This window comes from Perognathus longimembris, chromosome 13, assembly GCF_023159225.1.
Source record: "Perognathus longimembris pacificus isolate PPM17 chromosome 13, ASM2315922v1, whole genome shotgun sequence".
NCBI lineage: Eukaryota > Metazoa > Chordata > Mammalia > Rodentia > Heteromyidae > Perognathus > Perognathus longimembris.
Genome location: NC_063173.1, coordinates 56,519,315 through 56,535,457, shown reverse-complemented (window position 1 = coordinate 56,535,457; position 16,143 = coordinate 56,519,315). Strand labels below are relative to the sequence as shown.

Here is a 16,143-nt window from a genome sequence, read left to right as displayed (position 1 = left end):
GACATATATGTGCTCCGAGACGGGAGGCAGGGCTAGTTAGAACCTCCTTTCTGGTTCTGGACCTGGGGAAAAGGTAGGAGTGGCTAAGAGCCACGCAGCACCAAGGTGGGAGAAGGGGCGGCCTCTCAGGACCGCCCCCTCAATGCCAAGCCGATGCTCAACACCAACTTTACTTGTAAGGTCAATCTTTCCAGACATATCCATACCACCTGCTACTTACTTACTCCAACCTTCTGGGGTTTGTCTATATGCCTTCTTTTTTCCTTTCTGAATGGTACATTTAAGACAATTCTTACTTCCCAAATCCTTTCTTATCCAAGGAACAATTTTTCCACTTAATTCCTTTCCCAAGTCGTTATTTACTTTCTCCTTTTCACTTCCTAATCTCCTTACTGGTTTTCATTAATTTGTGTTTTGGATTAACTCATAAATACGCTTCTGAACTGAAGCAACCTAGTTTTTCCTAATCGAATGTCATAACTCTTAGATACTTAAAATCCCCCATTTGTTTCTTTGGCCTGTAGAGCCAGTTAACTCTTGGCTAATTTGCAGCCACTCCATCCCTAATTAGGATGCCCAGAGCAGAGCAGTTTACTTGATTTTTATCCTGATCCAAACTGTCCTTCCTCCTTATCAAAGGATTAGGCTCACATTCTAAGTATAATTAATTACTGTTATACCTAAATTTCTGGTCCCCAAAGACCACCAAGGAGCTGATACCGATGCAAATGCCCCAGAGTCTTTATTGAAAGCTCAAGCCTGGACTCCCAACTGTCACCAAAGCAGCGCATCTGGATTGAGAGTCCCGACTCTCAGATAGGCAGGGTTTTTTGTATTATGATTACAACAGGGGCAGGGTATTTCCAACTTGGCAGATACCTGATTGGATGGCAGTTAGCAAGCAAGTCTTGTCCTATTTCTATTGACTATCTGCCAGAGCCAGCCAGCATTGAAAGGGAATCCTGAATGAGAGGGGCGAGGATTAAATAAAAGGAAAAATACAAGACAAGAGACAAAGATGGGGTCCGGGAGGTCTGCAGCTCAAGATTGTAACTTAAGCCTGCAGCCATGTTTATTCTTAACTTCCAGCTTATATGCAATTTGAAAACCAGGAAATAGCATAGGCTTAAAATTCCAGAACACAAAAAGGCTTGGAATTAGCAACATCCGATGATAGCTAAGACAGGATGAGGTTGGTTAACATAAGGATGGACCCCAGAGCAATATCTGACGGTAGCTAAGACAGGATGAGGTTGGTTAACATAAGAATGGACTCATGGCAGACATAGTAAAGCATTTCCGATTTTCCATTAAGCCATGTCCTTGCATGTCCTTGAAAACACAGCCAGAGGTCAGGAAGAATTTAGCTGCTGGCTCAGCTCCCAACAGCTATCTACCCTTTCAGTTATCTATTTTGGTTTTGATATTGGGAACTGGCCTCAATACCAGGAATTGACAACAGGTGGTCATGGACCACTGATGCAGGGGGTTAGTGCAGTGGGTAGAGCAAGTCACAAATGGGTTAAGCAAGCCGTTTACAGAAACAGAATATTGCAGTCAGGCTGACCTAGTACCCACTTTATTTTAACAATTGCAACCATGTTTTCCCATTACCACTAAGCAAGCCTGAGCAGGCTAAAACAATCCAGTATTCAATCATAAGTCAAACTACCTGACAGTTAATATGGCATTTTTACTACTATTATGGCTATTTCTTTAGTCTATGACTATGATCATGTTTACTGTCTGTTAACATGGTTGTTACCCAGGTACATTGGGGAACAATTGCTCCCTACATTTTTAAATGTCAATCTACAAGAAACTAGTCTCACGGGTGGGGGTGCAGCCCTCTATCATGGAGTCATCACCGGAGTTTAGAAGCTGTTATCATTTTAACACAAAAACTTATATTTAGTCACTCCAGTTTTCAGGTCAGCCCTCACAATTAACAATGTTAGAAAGGTCCCTGACTTTCTCCATCACAGCAGACTAAGATGGAGTCTGGATCTTTTTCTGCCAGGCTAAGCTCTACCTCCTTCCGTGTAGAGGGCCTGGGCCTGTCTGCCCCTCCCTGTGGTTTCCTATCACCCTCAACGCATATCCTCTGGCTAGAAGGAATGACTGCGGAAGCGAGGTCCACGTGTAGCCTCTGTCAGCGTGTGGTCGCAAGAGGCCTTCCCCCTCCCTATACCTGCCAAGGAAGACACGGGGCGTGTGGGCCCTTGGAGAAGCTTCAAAGAGCTGTCTGTTTATTCAGGGGAGGGGATAACAGTCTTATAGCAGTAATGACGCGCGAAGGGGAGGGACTGGCCTGGTGCTAGCGATAGGCTAATGAGCATGTCCATCACGGTGATGTCATGGAACTTCCCGCAGAAGCTTGGCCTCTTGGCTCAGCCCTCTGGGTAAGCCAGCGCCATCACGACACACGTGCTCGCCACCAAGAGGCGGGGGCTGGTTTGGCTTCTCTTCCGGTTTCGGAACCGGAAGGAGGTGGGACGGGCCAGCAACCAGCCGCCTCAGGTCTTAAAGGCATAGCCATTCCCTACACCTCCCTCTTTTTTGTTTTTTAAATTAGGCAAATGCTGACATAATATATATAGGGCCTCTTCTACAAAAGGGGTAAGTGAAGCGGCCATCCATTTGGCTCAGTCCGGAGAAGTTGGAGTCCTTAGCCTGTTTCTGTGCCACTCAGGATAAATGCAGACATCATTCCTCTTTTGGTGGTGAGGTAGAAGCAGGTTTAAATTCTGGGGACTCTGGTAGTCCACAGCAGCTGATAACTTAACACATGTACTTAGTAAAAAAATTTCTTTTCATAAACATTGAAGGCAAGGCATTAAACCCTTGCGCTAGCCTTTTTTAAACATCTATCAAAAACATTGAAGTAAGGTGTCAAAACCCTCAGCTCTTATTTCCCTCCAAAGGGACCCCCTAAGATAAGCAGCAGGGGGAGAGCAAAAGGAAGAAACAACAAGGTAATAATACTCCATTCCAATTTTTTGCAAGGCTGTGGGCAATATTGTCACAGCAAAACATTGCGCCACGGGAGACGCTCAAGGAAGAGTCTAGACAGCAAGCAGGGAAGGGAAGCTGGCTGCCTCCTACCGACACCACTGTTGTATGTAGGCAGACTCCCCATATTCCCTTTGGAAGAGCAGAAGAAATCCATCATGGTCCTTGTTTGCCTAGAGAACAAGAAGAAGACATTTCTCCAGAGCGAGTGTTCTGGGCTTAATTTCCCAATCTGGAAAGGAACATACAAGGCTCCTTCCTGTACTGTTTTGGGAAGATTTAAAATTTCTTTTTTTTGGTGTAAATTTAAGATATTTAATGTAAGCATAACTGTCCTTAACTAGTCATGGGGGCTGATCCCCCCTCCTTTTTTTTTTTTTTTTAAATGACACAGGAAGGCACCAGGCTAGAAATATGGGCGAAGGTCATTTCTTCTGAAACTACTTCCTGCTGAAAGGGGATGAAGTAGTCAGGGGCCCCTGATTTGCCATATGGCCTGGTACCATCCCGAAAGTCCTTATCGTTACCACGAGAGTGGCCATCAGGGCCAAAGGGTGTCATGGTCTCCTTTGGCCAGCCCCTGTAGCTTGGCACAGCAGTGTAGAAAGATGATGGCCTTGAACCGCAAGTTCCCAGGTGGTGACCTCAGCGAGAGATGTTATTCTGTTAAAAGACTTTTGAAAAGATCAAGCAAAAGACTAATAAGTTCTCAGAGCTAGTTAACATGAACGACATAGAACATACCCTGAGCATAAGCCAGAAAAGTTCCATTTGGAGCATAAACCAATTGTGGTCAATTACAAAGAAGGAGGAATAACTGAAAGGAGTGTTTAGTGACAGAGAACCGATCTGCAGTAACCAGTCAGAGGCTAAAATATATATATACAACTGGCAGAAAAAAGGAAAATGGACAGGTAACTATTCCTTTTGACCTCCCGGCTCTGATTAATTTTGAAAGGGTAAGACAAGGCAACTCCGTTTAGGATGTGACACCATTCTCCTCTTACTCCTCTCCATATCCGTTTCCTGGCTGAGTCCCAGGAGTTCAGGCACTTGTTGCTGGGATGGCAAGCTCCCATCTGCATTCACGGGGTTTGAACTCAGGGCCTGAGCACTGTTCCTGAGTACTTTTGCTCAAGGCTAGTGCTCTACCACTTAAGCCACGGTGCTGCTTTCAGCATTTTGCTGGTTCTCTTGAGCCAAGCTTGCAGCCTGGCTCTTTGCTGGTTAATTGGGAGACAGAGTTTTAGAGAGATTTTCTTTTGCCCGGGCTGGCTTTGAACTGTATCCCGAGGAGTCCTAGTTATAAGCCCTTTTTATGTCCATTTAGCAACGAGGAAAGCAACAGGAATAGCCCATCTGTAGCTTGTTGAGAACTGACCAAAAACCACTTGTCAAAGTTCTGTTGTTACACTTAGAGAACTTGAGATCTATGTGCCATCAATTTAAATCATACCATTTGATCTTACTGGCAGGTGGAAAAGAGCACAAGTGAATGATAATTGAGAGGGAAAAGATTCAGGATAATGTAAAAGTCTCAGCTTTAGAAATGGCTGTGTCTTCCATCCCAAATTAGCAGGCCAGCAGGAGAGATGGGTTGCGTCTGGGTAAGGCTGTAGTAAGATCTTAGAGACACCTCCTGCAAGATTGCCTGCAAAATTATGCACAGACTGGTTAAAGACATTTAAAATCCCCCAGCATTTCCTGGTGGGTTGCTCTGAGTATTCTCTGGCTTTTGTAGGCTGATGCCCTTTTGGTTCAAGCAGGGAGATGACTTTAAGAGATTTGCCTAGTTACAAAATCCCAAGATAACTCTGGTTGTTTCCAATACAGAATGTTAGCACTCTGATTGTTTAAATTTCCATCTAGGAATGTAATTTAAGCCTTTGCCTCAGCCTTAATTGCATCCGAAAGACTCTGAACTCAAATGACAATTTTTTCTTAATGCAGGAATTACAATTACAAATTTAGAAACACTTATCCATTTAGCTTTCCAATAGATTAGTGAGAACCATTAGCTTGCTTTGCCATTTTTTTTCTTTCTACATACAGGGTTAATAAGAATCTACTTTTATCCAGACAGTTTATCATACATGCTTTAAAACACTTACCTGATTATATGTAACTTAAGATAGTTAGGAGTCTTACTTATCACATCACAGTATTTGCACAGAATTTAGTACCTGAATCCTTAGACTGATATCCAAAATAATTGTGACAAAAGTACCTTCAACCGTGTTTACCAGAATTTATAAGCACAAGAGATTTGGCCTTAGCATCTCACCTTTTCAATATCTCCAAATTGCAAGAATTGCACAGGAATCAAATCACATCAGACAAACAAACTTTCCAACCATCAAGAAAAACTCTTTCAATTTTTAGTATCTCTGAAGGGGCAGCCCTAGAAAATCCAGTCAAACTACTCATTGCTGCATCAGAATCCCTTGCTTGCCCCCCAAATACTCCATTTGAATTGTAGATCTGGGCCTTTTCTTGCTATAACTCCGCCTGTAAGCTGCACGGGAAAGTTTAACACAGAGCTAGCAGGACACAGACCGCAGGGTCACAGCGGGATGCCTTTGTTGTGAAGCTGCCAGGAATCTGGCGACCTCTGAGTCCTCACCCAGCCTCGAGGAATCCAGCACGCCCACCAGCAAGGGTGGGGCGGGGGGAGGCCATCCCAACTTATCAAGCACTGATAACAAAAATCTAAGACCCTGTCTCTTTTTCCAACAGAATATTATAGTCCAATCCAGTAAATTGGGGCCGGCTTTAGTGGTAGGGAGAGCGCGGGCCAGCCCTAAAACCGCACGCGCGATGCTCTGGGCCGCCCGTCACCGCCATCCAGGCGCCTCCTAGGGAGGGGGCTCTGGCCGGTTGACTGCCCTAAGCCCCACGTTGGGCGCCATTTGCCGGGCTAAGCTCTACCGCCTTCCGTGTAGAGGTCCTGGGCCTGTTTGCCCCTCCATGTGGTCCCCTATCGCCCTCAACGCATATCCTCTGGCCAGAAGGAATGACTGCGGAAGCGAGGTCCACGTGTAGCCTCGGTCAGTGTGTGGTTGCGAGAGGCCCTCACCCTCCCTATACCTGCCAAGGAAGACACGGGGCACATGGGCTCTTGGAGAAGCTTCAAAGAGCTGTCTGTTTATTCAGGGGAGGAGATAACAGTCTTATAGCAGTAATGACACGTGAAGGGGAGGGACTGGCCCGGTGCAAGCGATAGGCTAATCAGCATGTCCATCACGGAACTTCCCACAGAGGCCTGGCCTCTTGGCTTGGCCCCCTGGGTCAGCTGGCGCCATCACGACACACGTGGTCACCTCTGAGAGGCGGGGGCTGGTTTGGCTTCTCTTCCAGTTTCGGAACCGGAAGGAGGTGGGACTGGCCAGCAACCAGCCACCCCAGGTCTTAAATGCATAGCCATTCCCTACATTATTCCTTTTACTTTCATTGATATTTTGCCTTTTAACAAGCAGCAAACTTGGTGACTCCTTCAACACAAGGTTTACATTCCTTACTTTTCTGCCTGTCACAAGCATCACAGCATAAGAGTTACAATTGCAGTCAAAAGAAAGAAAGTTTCTGGAAATATCAAAACCAAAAAAAAAAATCAATATTCAAGACAGAAGTACTTTAGGTGGATTGAAAATCTCACACCTTGTTAACAGCGTTTACTGATTAAAATGAGGTTACTTTGAACATGTTCACACACATACACACAGCTAGAAAAGTGTTAAGGTGCACTTAGGTATTAAAAAATGAAAATTGTGGGCTGGGAATGTGGCTTAGTAGCAAAGTGCTTGCTTAGCATGGATGAGGCATTGAGTTTGTTTCCTTGAGGCCTTGGGTTTGATTCTAGTGGTAGAGTGCTTGCCTGGCATGCATGAGGCCTTGGATTCCATTCCTTGTTACCACATAAACAAAAAGAAATAGATACATAACATTAAAACAAAACAGAAAAGGACATTGGCTTTAAGCTTTCTGGTATTCCAATGGCAAAAGATGTTTTTCGCCTACTGAATGGTAGAACCATGGGATCAACTGAAGAAAAACAGGCAATAGCAAACAAAATACCAGGCAAATCTCAAGATTCAAAACTCTGGTCAACAATAAACAAAATTTCACAGAATCTCCCAGCTTAAACAAACGCTGATAACACCAACAGCAAACCATTAATACAATTTTGGTACTGAAGCATATTAGCATATGTATTGATGTTTGACCCCTTAGAGGAGGGAAGGGGGCGGCAGCTTTGTGGTAGAGAGGTTAACTGCAGAAAGACCCACCAGGTGGCCTTTGTCTCCCTCTAGCGATCTCTTCAGGTCCTGCAGAGAGAACTGGGGCAGGTGAGGTGGCCAAACAGGATTCTAAGTGGGGGAGGCAGCACTTGGAATTCATGTAGACATTGTTAAAGGGAAAAGGCAGCAACTAGAAAAGGCTGTCTGATAGGGAAGAGGTGGGAGTGAGGGATTTCTCAAGGGGGCCTTTAGCAGCCTCCTGGAGGAATTTTGCCTTAAGGGGGAATTGAGAATCCAGAATCTGTCGTGAGTGGGCTCAGAAAGAGAGGAGATTAGGATTAGTGTCTGAGGCTCAAAGACCAGAAGGATATGGTTTGGAGCATGCTATCCATCTAACTGGCCCATTATAGGATTTTGGGGTGGGGAAGAAGAGAGAGAAGAAAGAGAGAGGACTTAGCCCCACCTGTGTCAGCCACATGGGCAGGCAGGCTATGGGCAAGGGTTGAGAGGGATTTGCTTAGATGACAGTTTATCCCGTGCATGGGGGAGAATGTTGTTACTAGAGAAAAATAGAAAGGAGCTTAGAAAGAGAGAGAGAGAGAGAGAGAGAGAGAGAGAGAGAGAGAGAGAGAGAGAGAGAGAGAGAGATTGAGCTGCTACAAGATAAGGACAGTTTCTAGAGGAGATGGCTGGGAGACTTATGGTACAGAATGTGGTAGGGGGACTCTGGAGCAGAGGAGCTTGGGTGTAGCAGACCTCAGACCCTTCACCATTTTGCTTTAAGTCAGACAGAATATTAAAAATGACAGTTTCAGGCCTATGGTGCCCACTGTCTAAGGATAGTGAAGCCAGATTTTGTTATACAAATGAGTCAATATTTGACTGTAAATCAAGAGTCATAAGCTGCAGGCAAGCCAGTGGCTGTTTCTGGGAACAGTCAGTTTGGAGCCCATTTTTGAAAATTTGGTAGGACTATGGTGACCCCTTCTGCCTCTCCAGGTGTCCCTGAGGCTTTGGGAAGACAAATGAATGGACCCACATATGGGAAAGCACATCCCCAAAGTCTTAATTAAGTCATGTCGGGTGGTCAGCAAAGCGTGAGAGACTCAAGCCTCTGTGACCCTACAGGAGGGACAGCAGGACTTTCCCAGGTCTATGTGGAGGCGCCTCCTACACAGATGGAGTCTGGCCAAGGGCCAAGGGCCTCCTGCCTGGAGAGGAAGAGTCTGAGGACAGAGAGAGGGAATAGTAAGTACACACCTTAGGAAGGTGAAGGAGAAAGAAACAGAGGGGTCCCTGTGTTCCTGGTGAAGAGAGTCCTGGGAAAGAGGGGGGATAGTGTTATGCCCAATTTTGGGGTCCCCAAAGACTACCAAGGAGCCAAAAGTCGATGTAACCATAGGAAAGTCTATATTGCAAGGTCGAGCCTGGGCTCATGATCCTCACCAACGCAGCGGGTCTGAATCGAGAGCCCCGACCCTTTGGCTAACAGGTTTTTTATAGGGTTTTGTAGGGTTTGGGGGAACATTCCATGCGTCACATCGTCACATAGCAAATCATATTACACCATGGGAATAATCATAAAACAGCATAGCAACTCATAGCAAATCATTTCGTATCGTGGGAAAGTTGTAAAATAATTCCTAAGAATGATTGGATAATCAATGAATGGCAGGAACAGGCCTGGTGAAGGTGATTGGCTAGTTTATGGGGTTCAAAATGATTGGTTTAGATAAATGATCTGGATCGCAAGGGTGTCACCCCAGTCATTCTTAAATTAAGGGGACATCTGAAACTTCAGGTATTTCCTGTTATTTCTTGATTACTGGTTATTATGAGAGTTCAACTGCCCAAAGAAGTTATTGACACTTTCTTGATTACTTGGTCATTATTAGGGTTTCACAGCCCAAAGGAGTTATTCACACTTCTCCTGGAGTCTCTGCACTTCTGTATCTTGTCACAGGGGCAGGTTTACAGCTTTATGTCACACACACACCTGCTGGGAGTGGGCCCTATGTCTCAGAAGTGGCTACACTCATTAATGAGGGTCACAACACACTAACCATGTTTCAAAAACAGAAAACACACTGGTCAGCCCTCAATACATTTCCTTTGTGCCACAATGGCTAAAGCATTCTAACTTTAACTGATCTCTGGTCAAATGAAGTCCTCTGGCTACCTTCATTATTTTAGACTGCATTTTATTCAGTATCTTCACATTGACATGTTCTGCAGTTATTCCAGGAAGCTTCAGGGCACGGTCAGGCCCAAGCAACAATATGGAGGTGCAATGGCTGCTCAAGTTCTTCATTCCCCCCTTCTACTGGTGACTAAGCGGGCAAATCATGGTCCCCTTCTGTCCATTTTAATGGCTTGTGTGTCTAGGGGCTGGTATTGAGATAAGACATGGGCCAATAGTTAGGGCCAAAAGTAGTAGAACCAAAGAACCTGCCAACACAGCTGTCAGGATAGTTGCCTGTGGTGACCAGGAGAACAGTGGCTGATACCAGTTCTCTCCTTTTTGCTTTGTGTTATATTTCTACCAAATGCCAAGCTTTCCCTAATGATTCCTGATTAGTTGGCATAGAAACAGCACCCTTCCCCTAAAGCTACACATGAGGAGCACACCCAGGCTTCGCCTACTTCGCAAGACCATCTCAGCCAGGGAATCAAGCAGTTACAGATATTTAGATGAGACCTTTCTGGTTTACATTTAGATGACATCACACAAGTCCCTTAACCCTGCAGATGCAGATACAGATAAACATTGAAGCACCAATTCTGACCCTATTTAAATTATAACAAACTTTATTTTATACCAACATTACTCATATGCTCTAATTTTAACACATACTCATACCATTTGTTATATGCTCAAACTTTCTAGGGATTATCTTCCTTTTTCTAATCTAAAAGGAATCACTTGGTTTCCCCATTCTCTTTCTAAAGTCTTTCCTTATCCCCATTCATGCCATCTTCTACATACTCAGACCATCAGGGACTTACTTGAACATTCTGTGACAATTGAAGACAATCCTTACTTTTCAAATTCCTTTCTTATCCAGAGGAAACCTTTTTTGTTTCCTCTATCCCTTTCCCAAGGCTTTCTCTACTAACTTTCCTCTTTACATTTCCTGGAGCTTCTTTGCTGCTAGAGTGTAAAATTGCTTGTTTCGGTTTATCTCAACATAGCCGAGAAACCAAATTACATTATACAGATAAATTTTAACTCTCTTTTGAAAATTCGTTTAATTTTTAATACCTCCCAAGGGGAAGTTTTAGATTTCAATAGCATCATCACATCACCTATTTTACCATCAGGTTTTTAATGTCCATCTGTAAGGAAAAGATACAGGACAAAGGAAAAAAAAACTCCATTTGCCCATCCTACAGAATGGGCACATACCCATCCTATTCCTTGGGGCTTGATGAATTGCCTCTGTGCCAGTTTACTCTTTTTCCACCATGCGTGGACTTCCCCCAGGGCCTGTCCCACCACATTGATTGGCTATCACCTTTGCCAGATCACCCCTAACTCCTGAGGATAGGCAAACAGGTCTGTCCTAAGTTTTTCCTGTCCTTTCCTATTGATCTCTGACTGAGAAACCCAAGCAGTTTTAAACCAGATAATTTGATTACAGTGCAGTCTTATGCATTAAGATACTCAATTTTTCAACTGTAAATTAAGGAATCCTTGGAAATCTTTTTAACTCTAGTTCCTCTTTAAAACAATGTAGTAATCCTTTAAAACACTTGGTAACACCCAAACTTGATGACCATTCGAATTTAAACTTAAACCCACTCAATTTTACACCATACTAACAGTCTTGTACATGTTCACACTCACACATGCACACACACACGTACATATTCAAAAGATGTTAATGCGTGCAAAATAAATATCGGCCATACATTTTCCGGTGGCAAGAGGTATCTTTGCCAATCTTACTCCTGCAAGACCCAAAGTTTAAGACAAAAATTTTAACTAATGATTTTAGCATTCTCCAACCTCATTTTCCAGGGCTTGATAGTTTTAGCAAAACATTTTATCACACCAAATACTTTTCTGCTGAAGAAGGCTGGGTGGGGGTCCTCAGGAGTTAAACTCAACCCACCCAGTACTTGACTCTAGTCTCTAGCACAATTTTAGCTAGGAGAATGTTACAATTTTCTAAGATTAGCCAGCTGTTTGAACCAGGTACGCTCAGATTTCGTGCACTTGTGCCAGGATGTCGGCTCAGTCAGGAAGAGGGGCCTCCAAGTCATTTTGCCCTGCTCTAGTTCCACTGTGTTCTGCCCTGGTGGAGCAGTCTCAGATGTACAGGATCTTATGTGGCACCTGTTCCTGATGTTGAGGAAGCAAGAGGGTCTTAACCAAGAAGGGGAAGCCTCAACTAAATCTTCCCAAACCAGAATGTATGGGAGTTGGTGTAGGTGGCTGTTTCTTCCTGGAGAGCAAACTACATTCTTTACTGCATGAATAGTGGCAAGATCAAAGGTTCCCTCTGCCGGCCACCCAACCTCAAAGGCTGGCCATTCTGTACTACAGAATTTGATTAGTTTATGCTTCCTAATTTCTTTTACACTTAAAGTCTGTCCTCTTTCTTTCACATCTTTAAAATTGTCAGTCAAAAGAGAAAGGGAAGTAGTCTGAGTCTGTCCCATTTCTCCATAAAAGAGTCCACCAACAAAACTAGTTACAAACAGAAATACACAAACAAAAGACAGCACGAGATAAACGGCGCCGATAGAAGTTGTAAATGCAGCTGCAGGAAAAAACACTTGGAAACACTCTTGAGAGGAGAAACAGAAACTGCTGGCCTGTCTGTAATTCCAAAAATGGACTGGAATCTGGAGCAGCGGCTCCTCCCAAGAGTCATGGGTTTCGTCTGGCAGAAGGCTACCAGACTCCAGCCCCTGTACAGATAAGATGGGGTTCATAAAAAGGTAGATAGAACTCTTCTGGAGGCAAGGTAAAAAATAAAAAAAGACGGAACGTCTGCCTCTCACAGTGGATCTGGGGAGCGACCTGCTGCGTTCCAATTACAAATGGTGGGGGGGGGGGAATCTTTAACCCCAAGAAAACTACGGGGGGGGGGGGGAGGAACGCCTTCTAGTACCACCAGTTGACAACCCACCTGCGCGTCCACTTTGACCAATGCCAACTTTTACAGATACTACCAAAATAACAAATTAAAAGTACAGATTAAGACAGACAGACAAACAGATCTCACTGATCGGTGTCTGACTCCCTGGTTCGGGGGTACTGGGGTCTGGGGATTCCCGGACGAGCCCCCAACTGTTATGTCTAGATTTCGGGGTTCCCAAAGACCACCAAGCAGCCAAAAGCCAATGTAATCACACAAGGGTCTTTATTTCAAGCTCGAGCCTGGGCTTACGATTGTCACCGACACAGTGGATCTGAATCCAGAGCCCTGACCCTTCAGCTAACAGGGTTTTTATAGGGTTTTGGGGAACATTCCATGCCTCACATCATCACACAGAAAATCATATCACACCATGGGAAAATCATAAAACAGCATAGCAACTTGTAGCAAATCATTTCGTTTCATGGGAAAGTTATAAAATAATTATTAAGAATGATTGGGATAATCAATGGCGGGAACAGGCCTAGTGAAGATGATTGGCTAGCTTATGGGGTTCAAAATGATTGGTTTATACAAATGATCTGGGTCGCAAGGGTGTCACCTCATTCATCCTCAACTTAAGGGAACATCTGGAACTTCAGGTATTTCCTGTTATTTCTTGATTACTGTTTATTATGAGAGTTCAGGTGCTCAAAGAAATTACTGACACTTTCTTGAATACTTGGTCATTATGAGAGTTTCACTGCCCAAAGGAGTTATTCACACTTCTCCTAGAGTTTCTGCACTTCTGTATTTTTTCACAGGGGCAGGTTTATGGCTTTAAGTCATACACACCTGCTGGGAGTGAGCCCTATTTCTCAGAAGTAGCTACTCTCTTTTATGAGGGACACAACACAATAATCATGTTTCAAAAACACAAAACATCCTGGCCACACTTCTATACATTTCCTTTGCACAACAATGGCTAAGCATTCTAACTTTAACTGACCTCTGGTCAAATGAAGCCGCTCTGGCTACCTTCATTACTTTAGACTGCATTTTGTTCAGGCTGTTCACATTGACATGTTCTGCAGTTATTCCAGGAAGCTTCATGGCCTGGTCACGTCCAAGTTACAATATGTAGGTGCAACAGCTGCTCAGGTTCTTCAGTAGCAAAGGGCTTAAGAGAGGGTGCCTGGGAAGGAGTGCCACCTCACTGTTCAGGGAACACAGTTTCCCCAAACTACATAGGAGGGGGAGATGGAAAGGATGATGCTTCAGTACATTCTAGGCAAAAAGGTTCATGAGATGTCACCTTCAGCAGTAAGAGTTGGAGTTGGTGGTGTGCCTGTCCTCCCAGCTGGGTGGGGGCACACAGGTGAGGATGGCGGTCCACAGGAGGCTTATTGGAAAATAATAAAGGAAAAATGACAGGAGATATGACTCTAGGGGTAGAGCACCGGCCTGACATCACGTGGCACTCAGTTCAAATCTCAGTATCACCAAAAGAACAGTAGAACAGGAATAAAAACAACGGGTGGGGAAGATGGTGGTTTGGAGACATCCTACATTGCCCACGTCTTTAAAAATCTGAAACAAATCAGGTGAGTGCAACAGTACTTAGTAAAAAGCAGATGAAATCCAGAACTATGAATAGAGTAGAGGGATAAAAGGAAAAATGGTAGTAGGTTGAATATGGTCACCATATATAATGTTCATCACAATGAAATCCCTTTGTACCATTCACATGTGTAAATACAAGAACAAATGTTAGTGTGGGAACAACTAGATACCCTTATGGAAAAGATAAAAGGAAGAATAAAATTCTGCCTAAATTGTATTTCTTATGTTAAAATAATTCAAAGTTGATGACGAATTTGAGTGTAAACTATAATATTAAAATAGGATAATCCCTGAAGTATATTTTTAGGTATGTGTTTCGGTTTGTGGCTTTGTAGTATAACTTTAAGGCAAATATTGCAGTTCTTCCATCACTGGTTATTACTTTCTGTAGTTCTTTGATTGTTGAGAGTCATTTGGACTCCAATATGAAGTTGAGAATTGGCTTTTCTAGTCTGTTAATAATGTAATTAGAAGCTGGTGCCAGTGACTCATGGCATATAATTCTAGATACTCAGGAGCCTGAGATCTGAGGGTCACAGTTCAAAGCCAGCCTTGGCAGGGTATTCCATAAGATTCCTATCTCTAATTATGCCCCAAGAAAACCAGAAATGGTGGGGTGGGCCAAAGTGCTAGGGAGCTAGCATTGAGGGAAAAAGCTCAGGGGCAGAGCCCAGGTCCTACGTTCAAGGCCCACAATGGAAAAAATCAAACACCAAAGCACCAAAAACAATGTTATTTGAGTGAGTTGGGTGCTGTATGTTCATGCTTATCATCCTAGCTGCTTCAGGAGGCTGAGATCTGAGGATTGCACTTTGAAGCCAGCCAGGGCAGGCAAGTCATGAGATTGTCATCTCCAGTTAACCACAAAACAGCCAGAATTTGAGCTGTGTCCCAAGTAGTAGAGAATTACCCTTAAGCATACTTGCTCAGGGACAGCACTCAGGCCCCGGTTTAAGTCCCAAGTGTAGTACATGTGCACGCATGCACACACACACACACACACACACACACACACACACACACACAGGAATGTAATTGGAATACAAATCTAATTGGAGTTTTGATAGAGAGTTCGCTGACTCTGTAGCTAGTTTTAAGTAATGTTGCCATCTTCATAACATTTGTTCAGCTGATCCATGAATAACTCTTTCCATCTTCATGTAGGGATAATTTGATTCCTTCCTTTTGTGCTTTTACCCCTTTGTTTTTTCTTGTATTATTGCTCTAATTGAGACTTCATGAACAGTATCAAATAGGAATGGAGAGAGCTGATAGTCTTGACTCATTCCTGAATTTATAGGTTATGCTTTTTAGTTTGGCACAGGGTCATTATATATCGCTTCTATTACATTTATATTTTCCTTCTATTCCTAGTTTTTATAGGATTTTTTTTAATCATGATGTCATGTTCATTTTTACAAATGAGTTCTGTGCTTTTTTTCTGCATCTACTGAGATGATGTAATTTTTATTCTTGATTCTAACTAGATTCTGTATATTTTGTAATATTTCCTACAAATTAAACCATCCTTACAATCCTTGAAATGAAAAATATGTGACAATGGTGACCGTGTTGTGTATTGTTGTTTGTTTTAACGTTTATATTAGCATTGCTTAGCTGCACAAGTAGGGTTCATTGTGATATTTCTATACATGAATACAAAGTACTCCAATCACACTCACCTCATCCTTCTACCTCATTCATCCTCACCCCTTCCTAAAACAATTTGAACAAGTTTCACTATCATATTTACATTCAGGCACAAAAAGTACCTTGACCACATTCGATCTCATTCTCATTCTTCATTAACCATTGCCAGCTCAGCAATTCCCACTTTCCTGTTTGACATTCATGACATTCACATATTTATAATTTGAAATTTTATATTAGTGTAGAAGTTATTTCAACAGGATGTTTCATATGTGCATATATTAATATTTAATTTTGTCAGATTAATTTACTGATCAGTGTTTCTCCCTAGGCCCCAATAGGATAACAGGCTTCAGTGAGACTTCTTCTACCCTCTATGTGTATAGACACCACATAGCCAGTGTTATTTAATGTCCATCATTCATTCCCTCCCCTCTGTTTTCTTCATCTCTGCATCACTCCCATAGTTACAATCATATTCTCTCTATATCTATGTCTCTATTTTAATCTCTCTCTGTATCTCAATCTATCCA

At 43.3% G+C, this 16,143-nt stretch overlaps 1 protein-coding gene and 2 long non-coding RNA genes across 2 annotated transcripts in view; 1 reads left to right on the top strand and 2 right to left on the bottom strand.

Annotated features, from left to right (window-relative positions):
- The window catches only part of LOC125362054 (steroid transmembrane transporter SLC22A24-like), a 212,588-nt gene that overhangs the window by 45,231 nt on the left and 151,214 nt on the right, over nucleotides 1–16,143 (top strand).
- Nucleotides 1–16,143, bottom strand: part of LOC125362070 — a 160,833-nt gene that overhangs the window by 38,965 nt on the left and 105,725 nt on the right. The window lies entirely within an intron of this gene.
- Nucleotides 1,379–15,833, bottom strand: LOC125362064. The gene is made up of 3 exons (XR_007213012.1): nucleotides 15,584–15,833; nucleotides 5,433–5,434; nucleotides 1,379–1,389 (listed from the first exon to the last, which is right to left on the bottom strand). It is a non-coding gene; the product is annotated as an uncharacterized LOC125362064 (long non-coding RNA).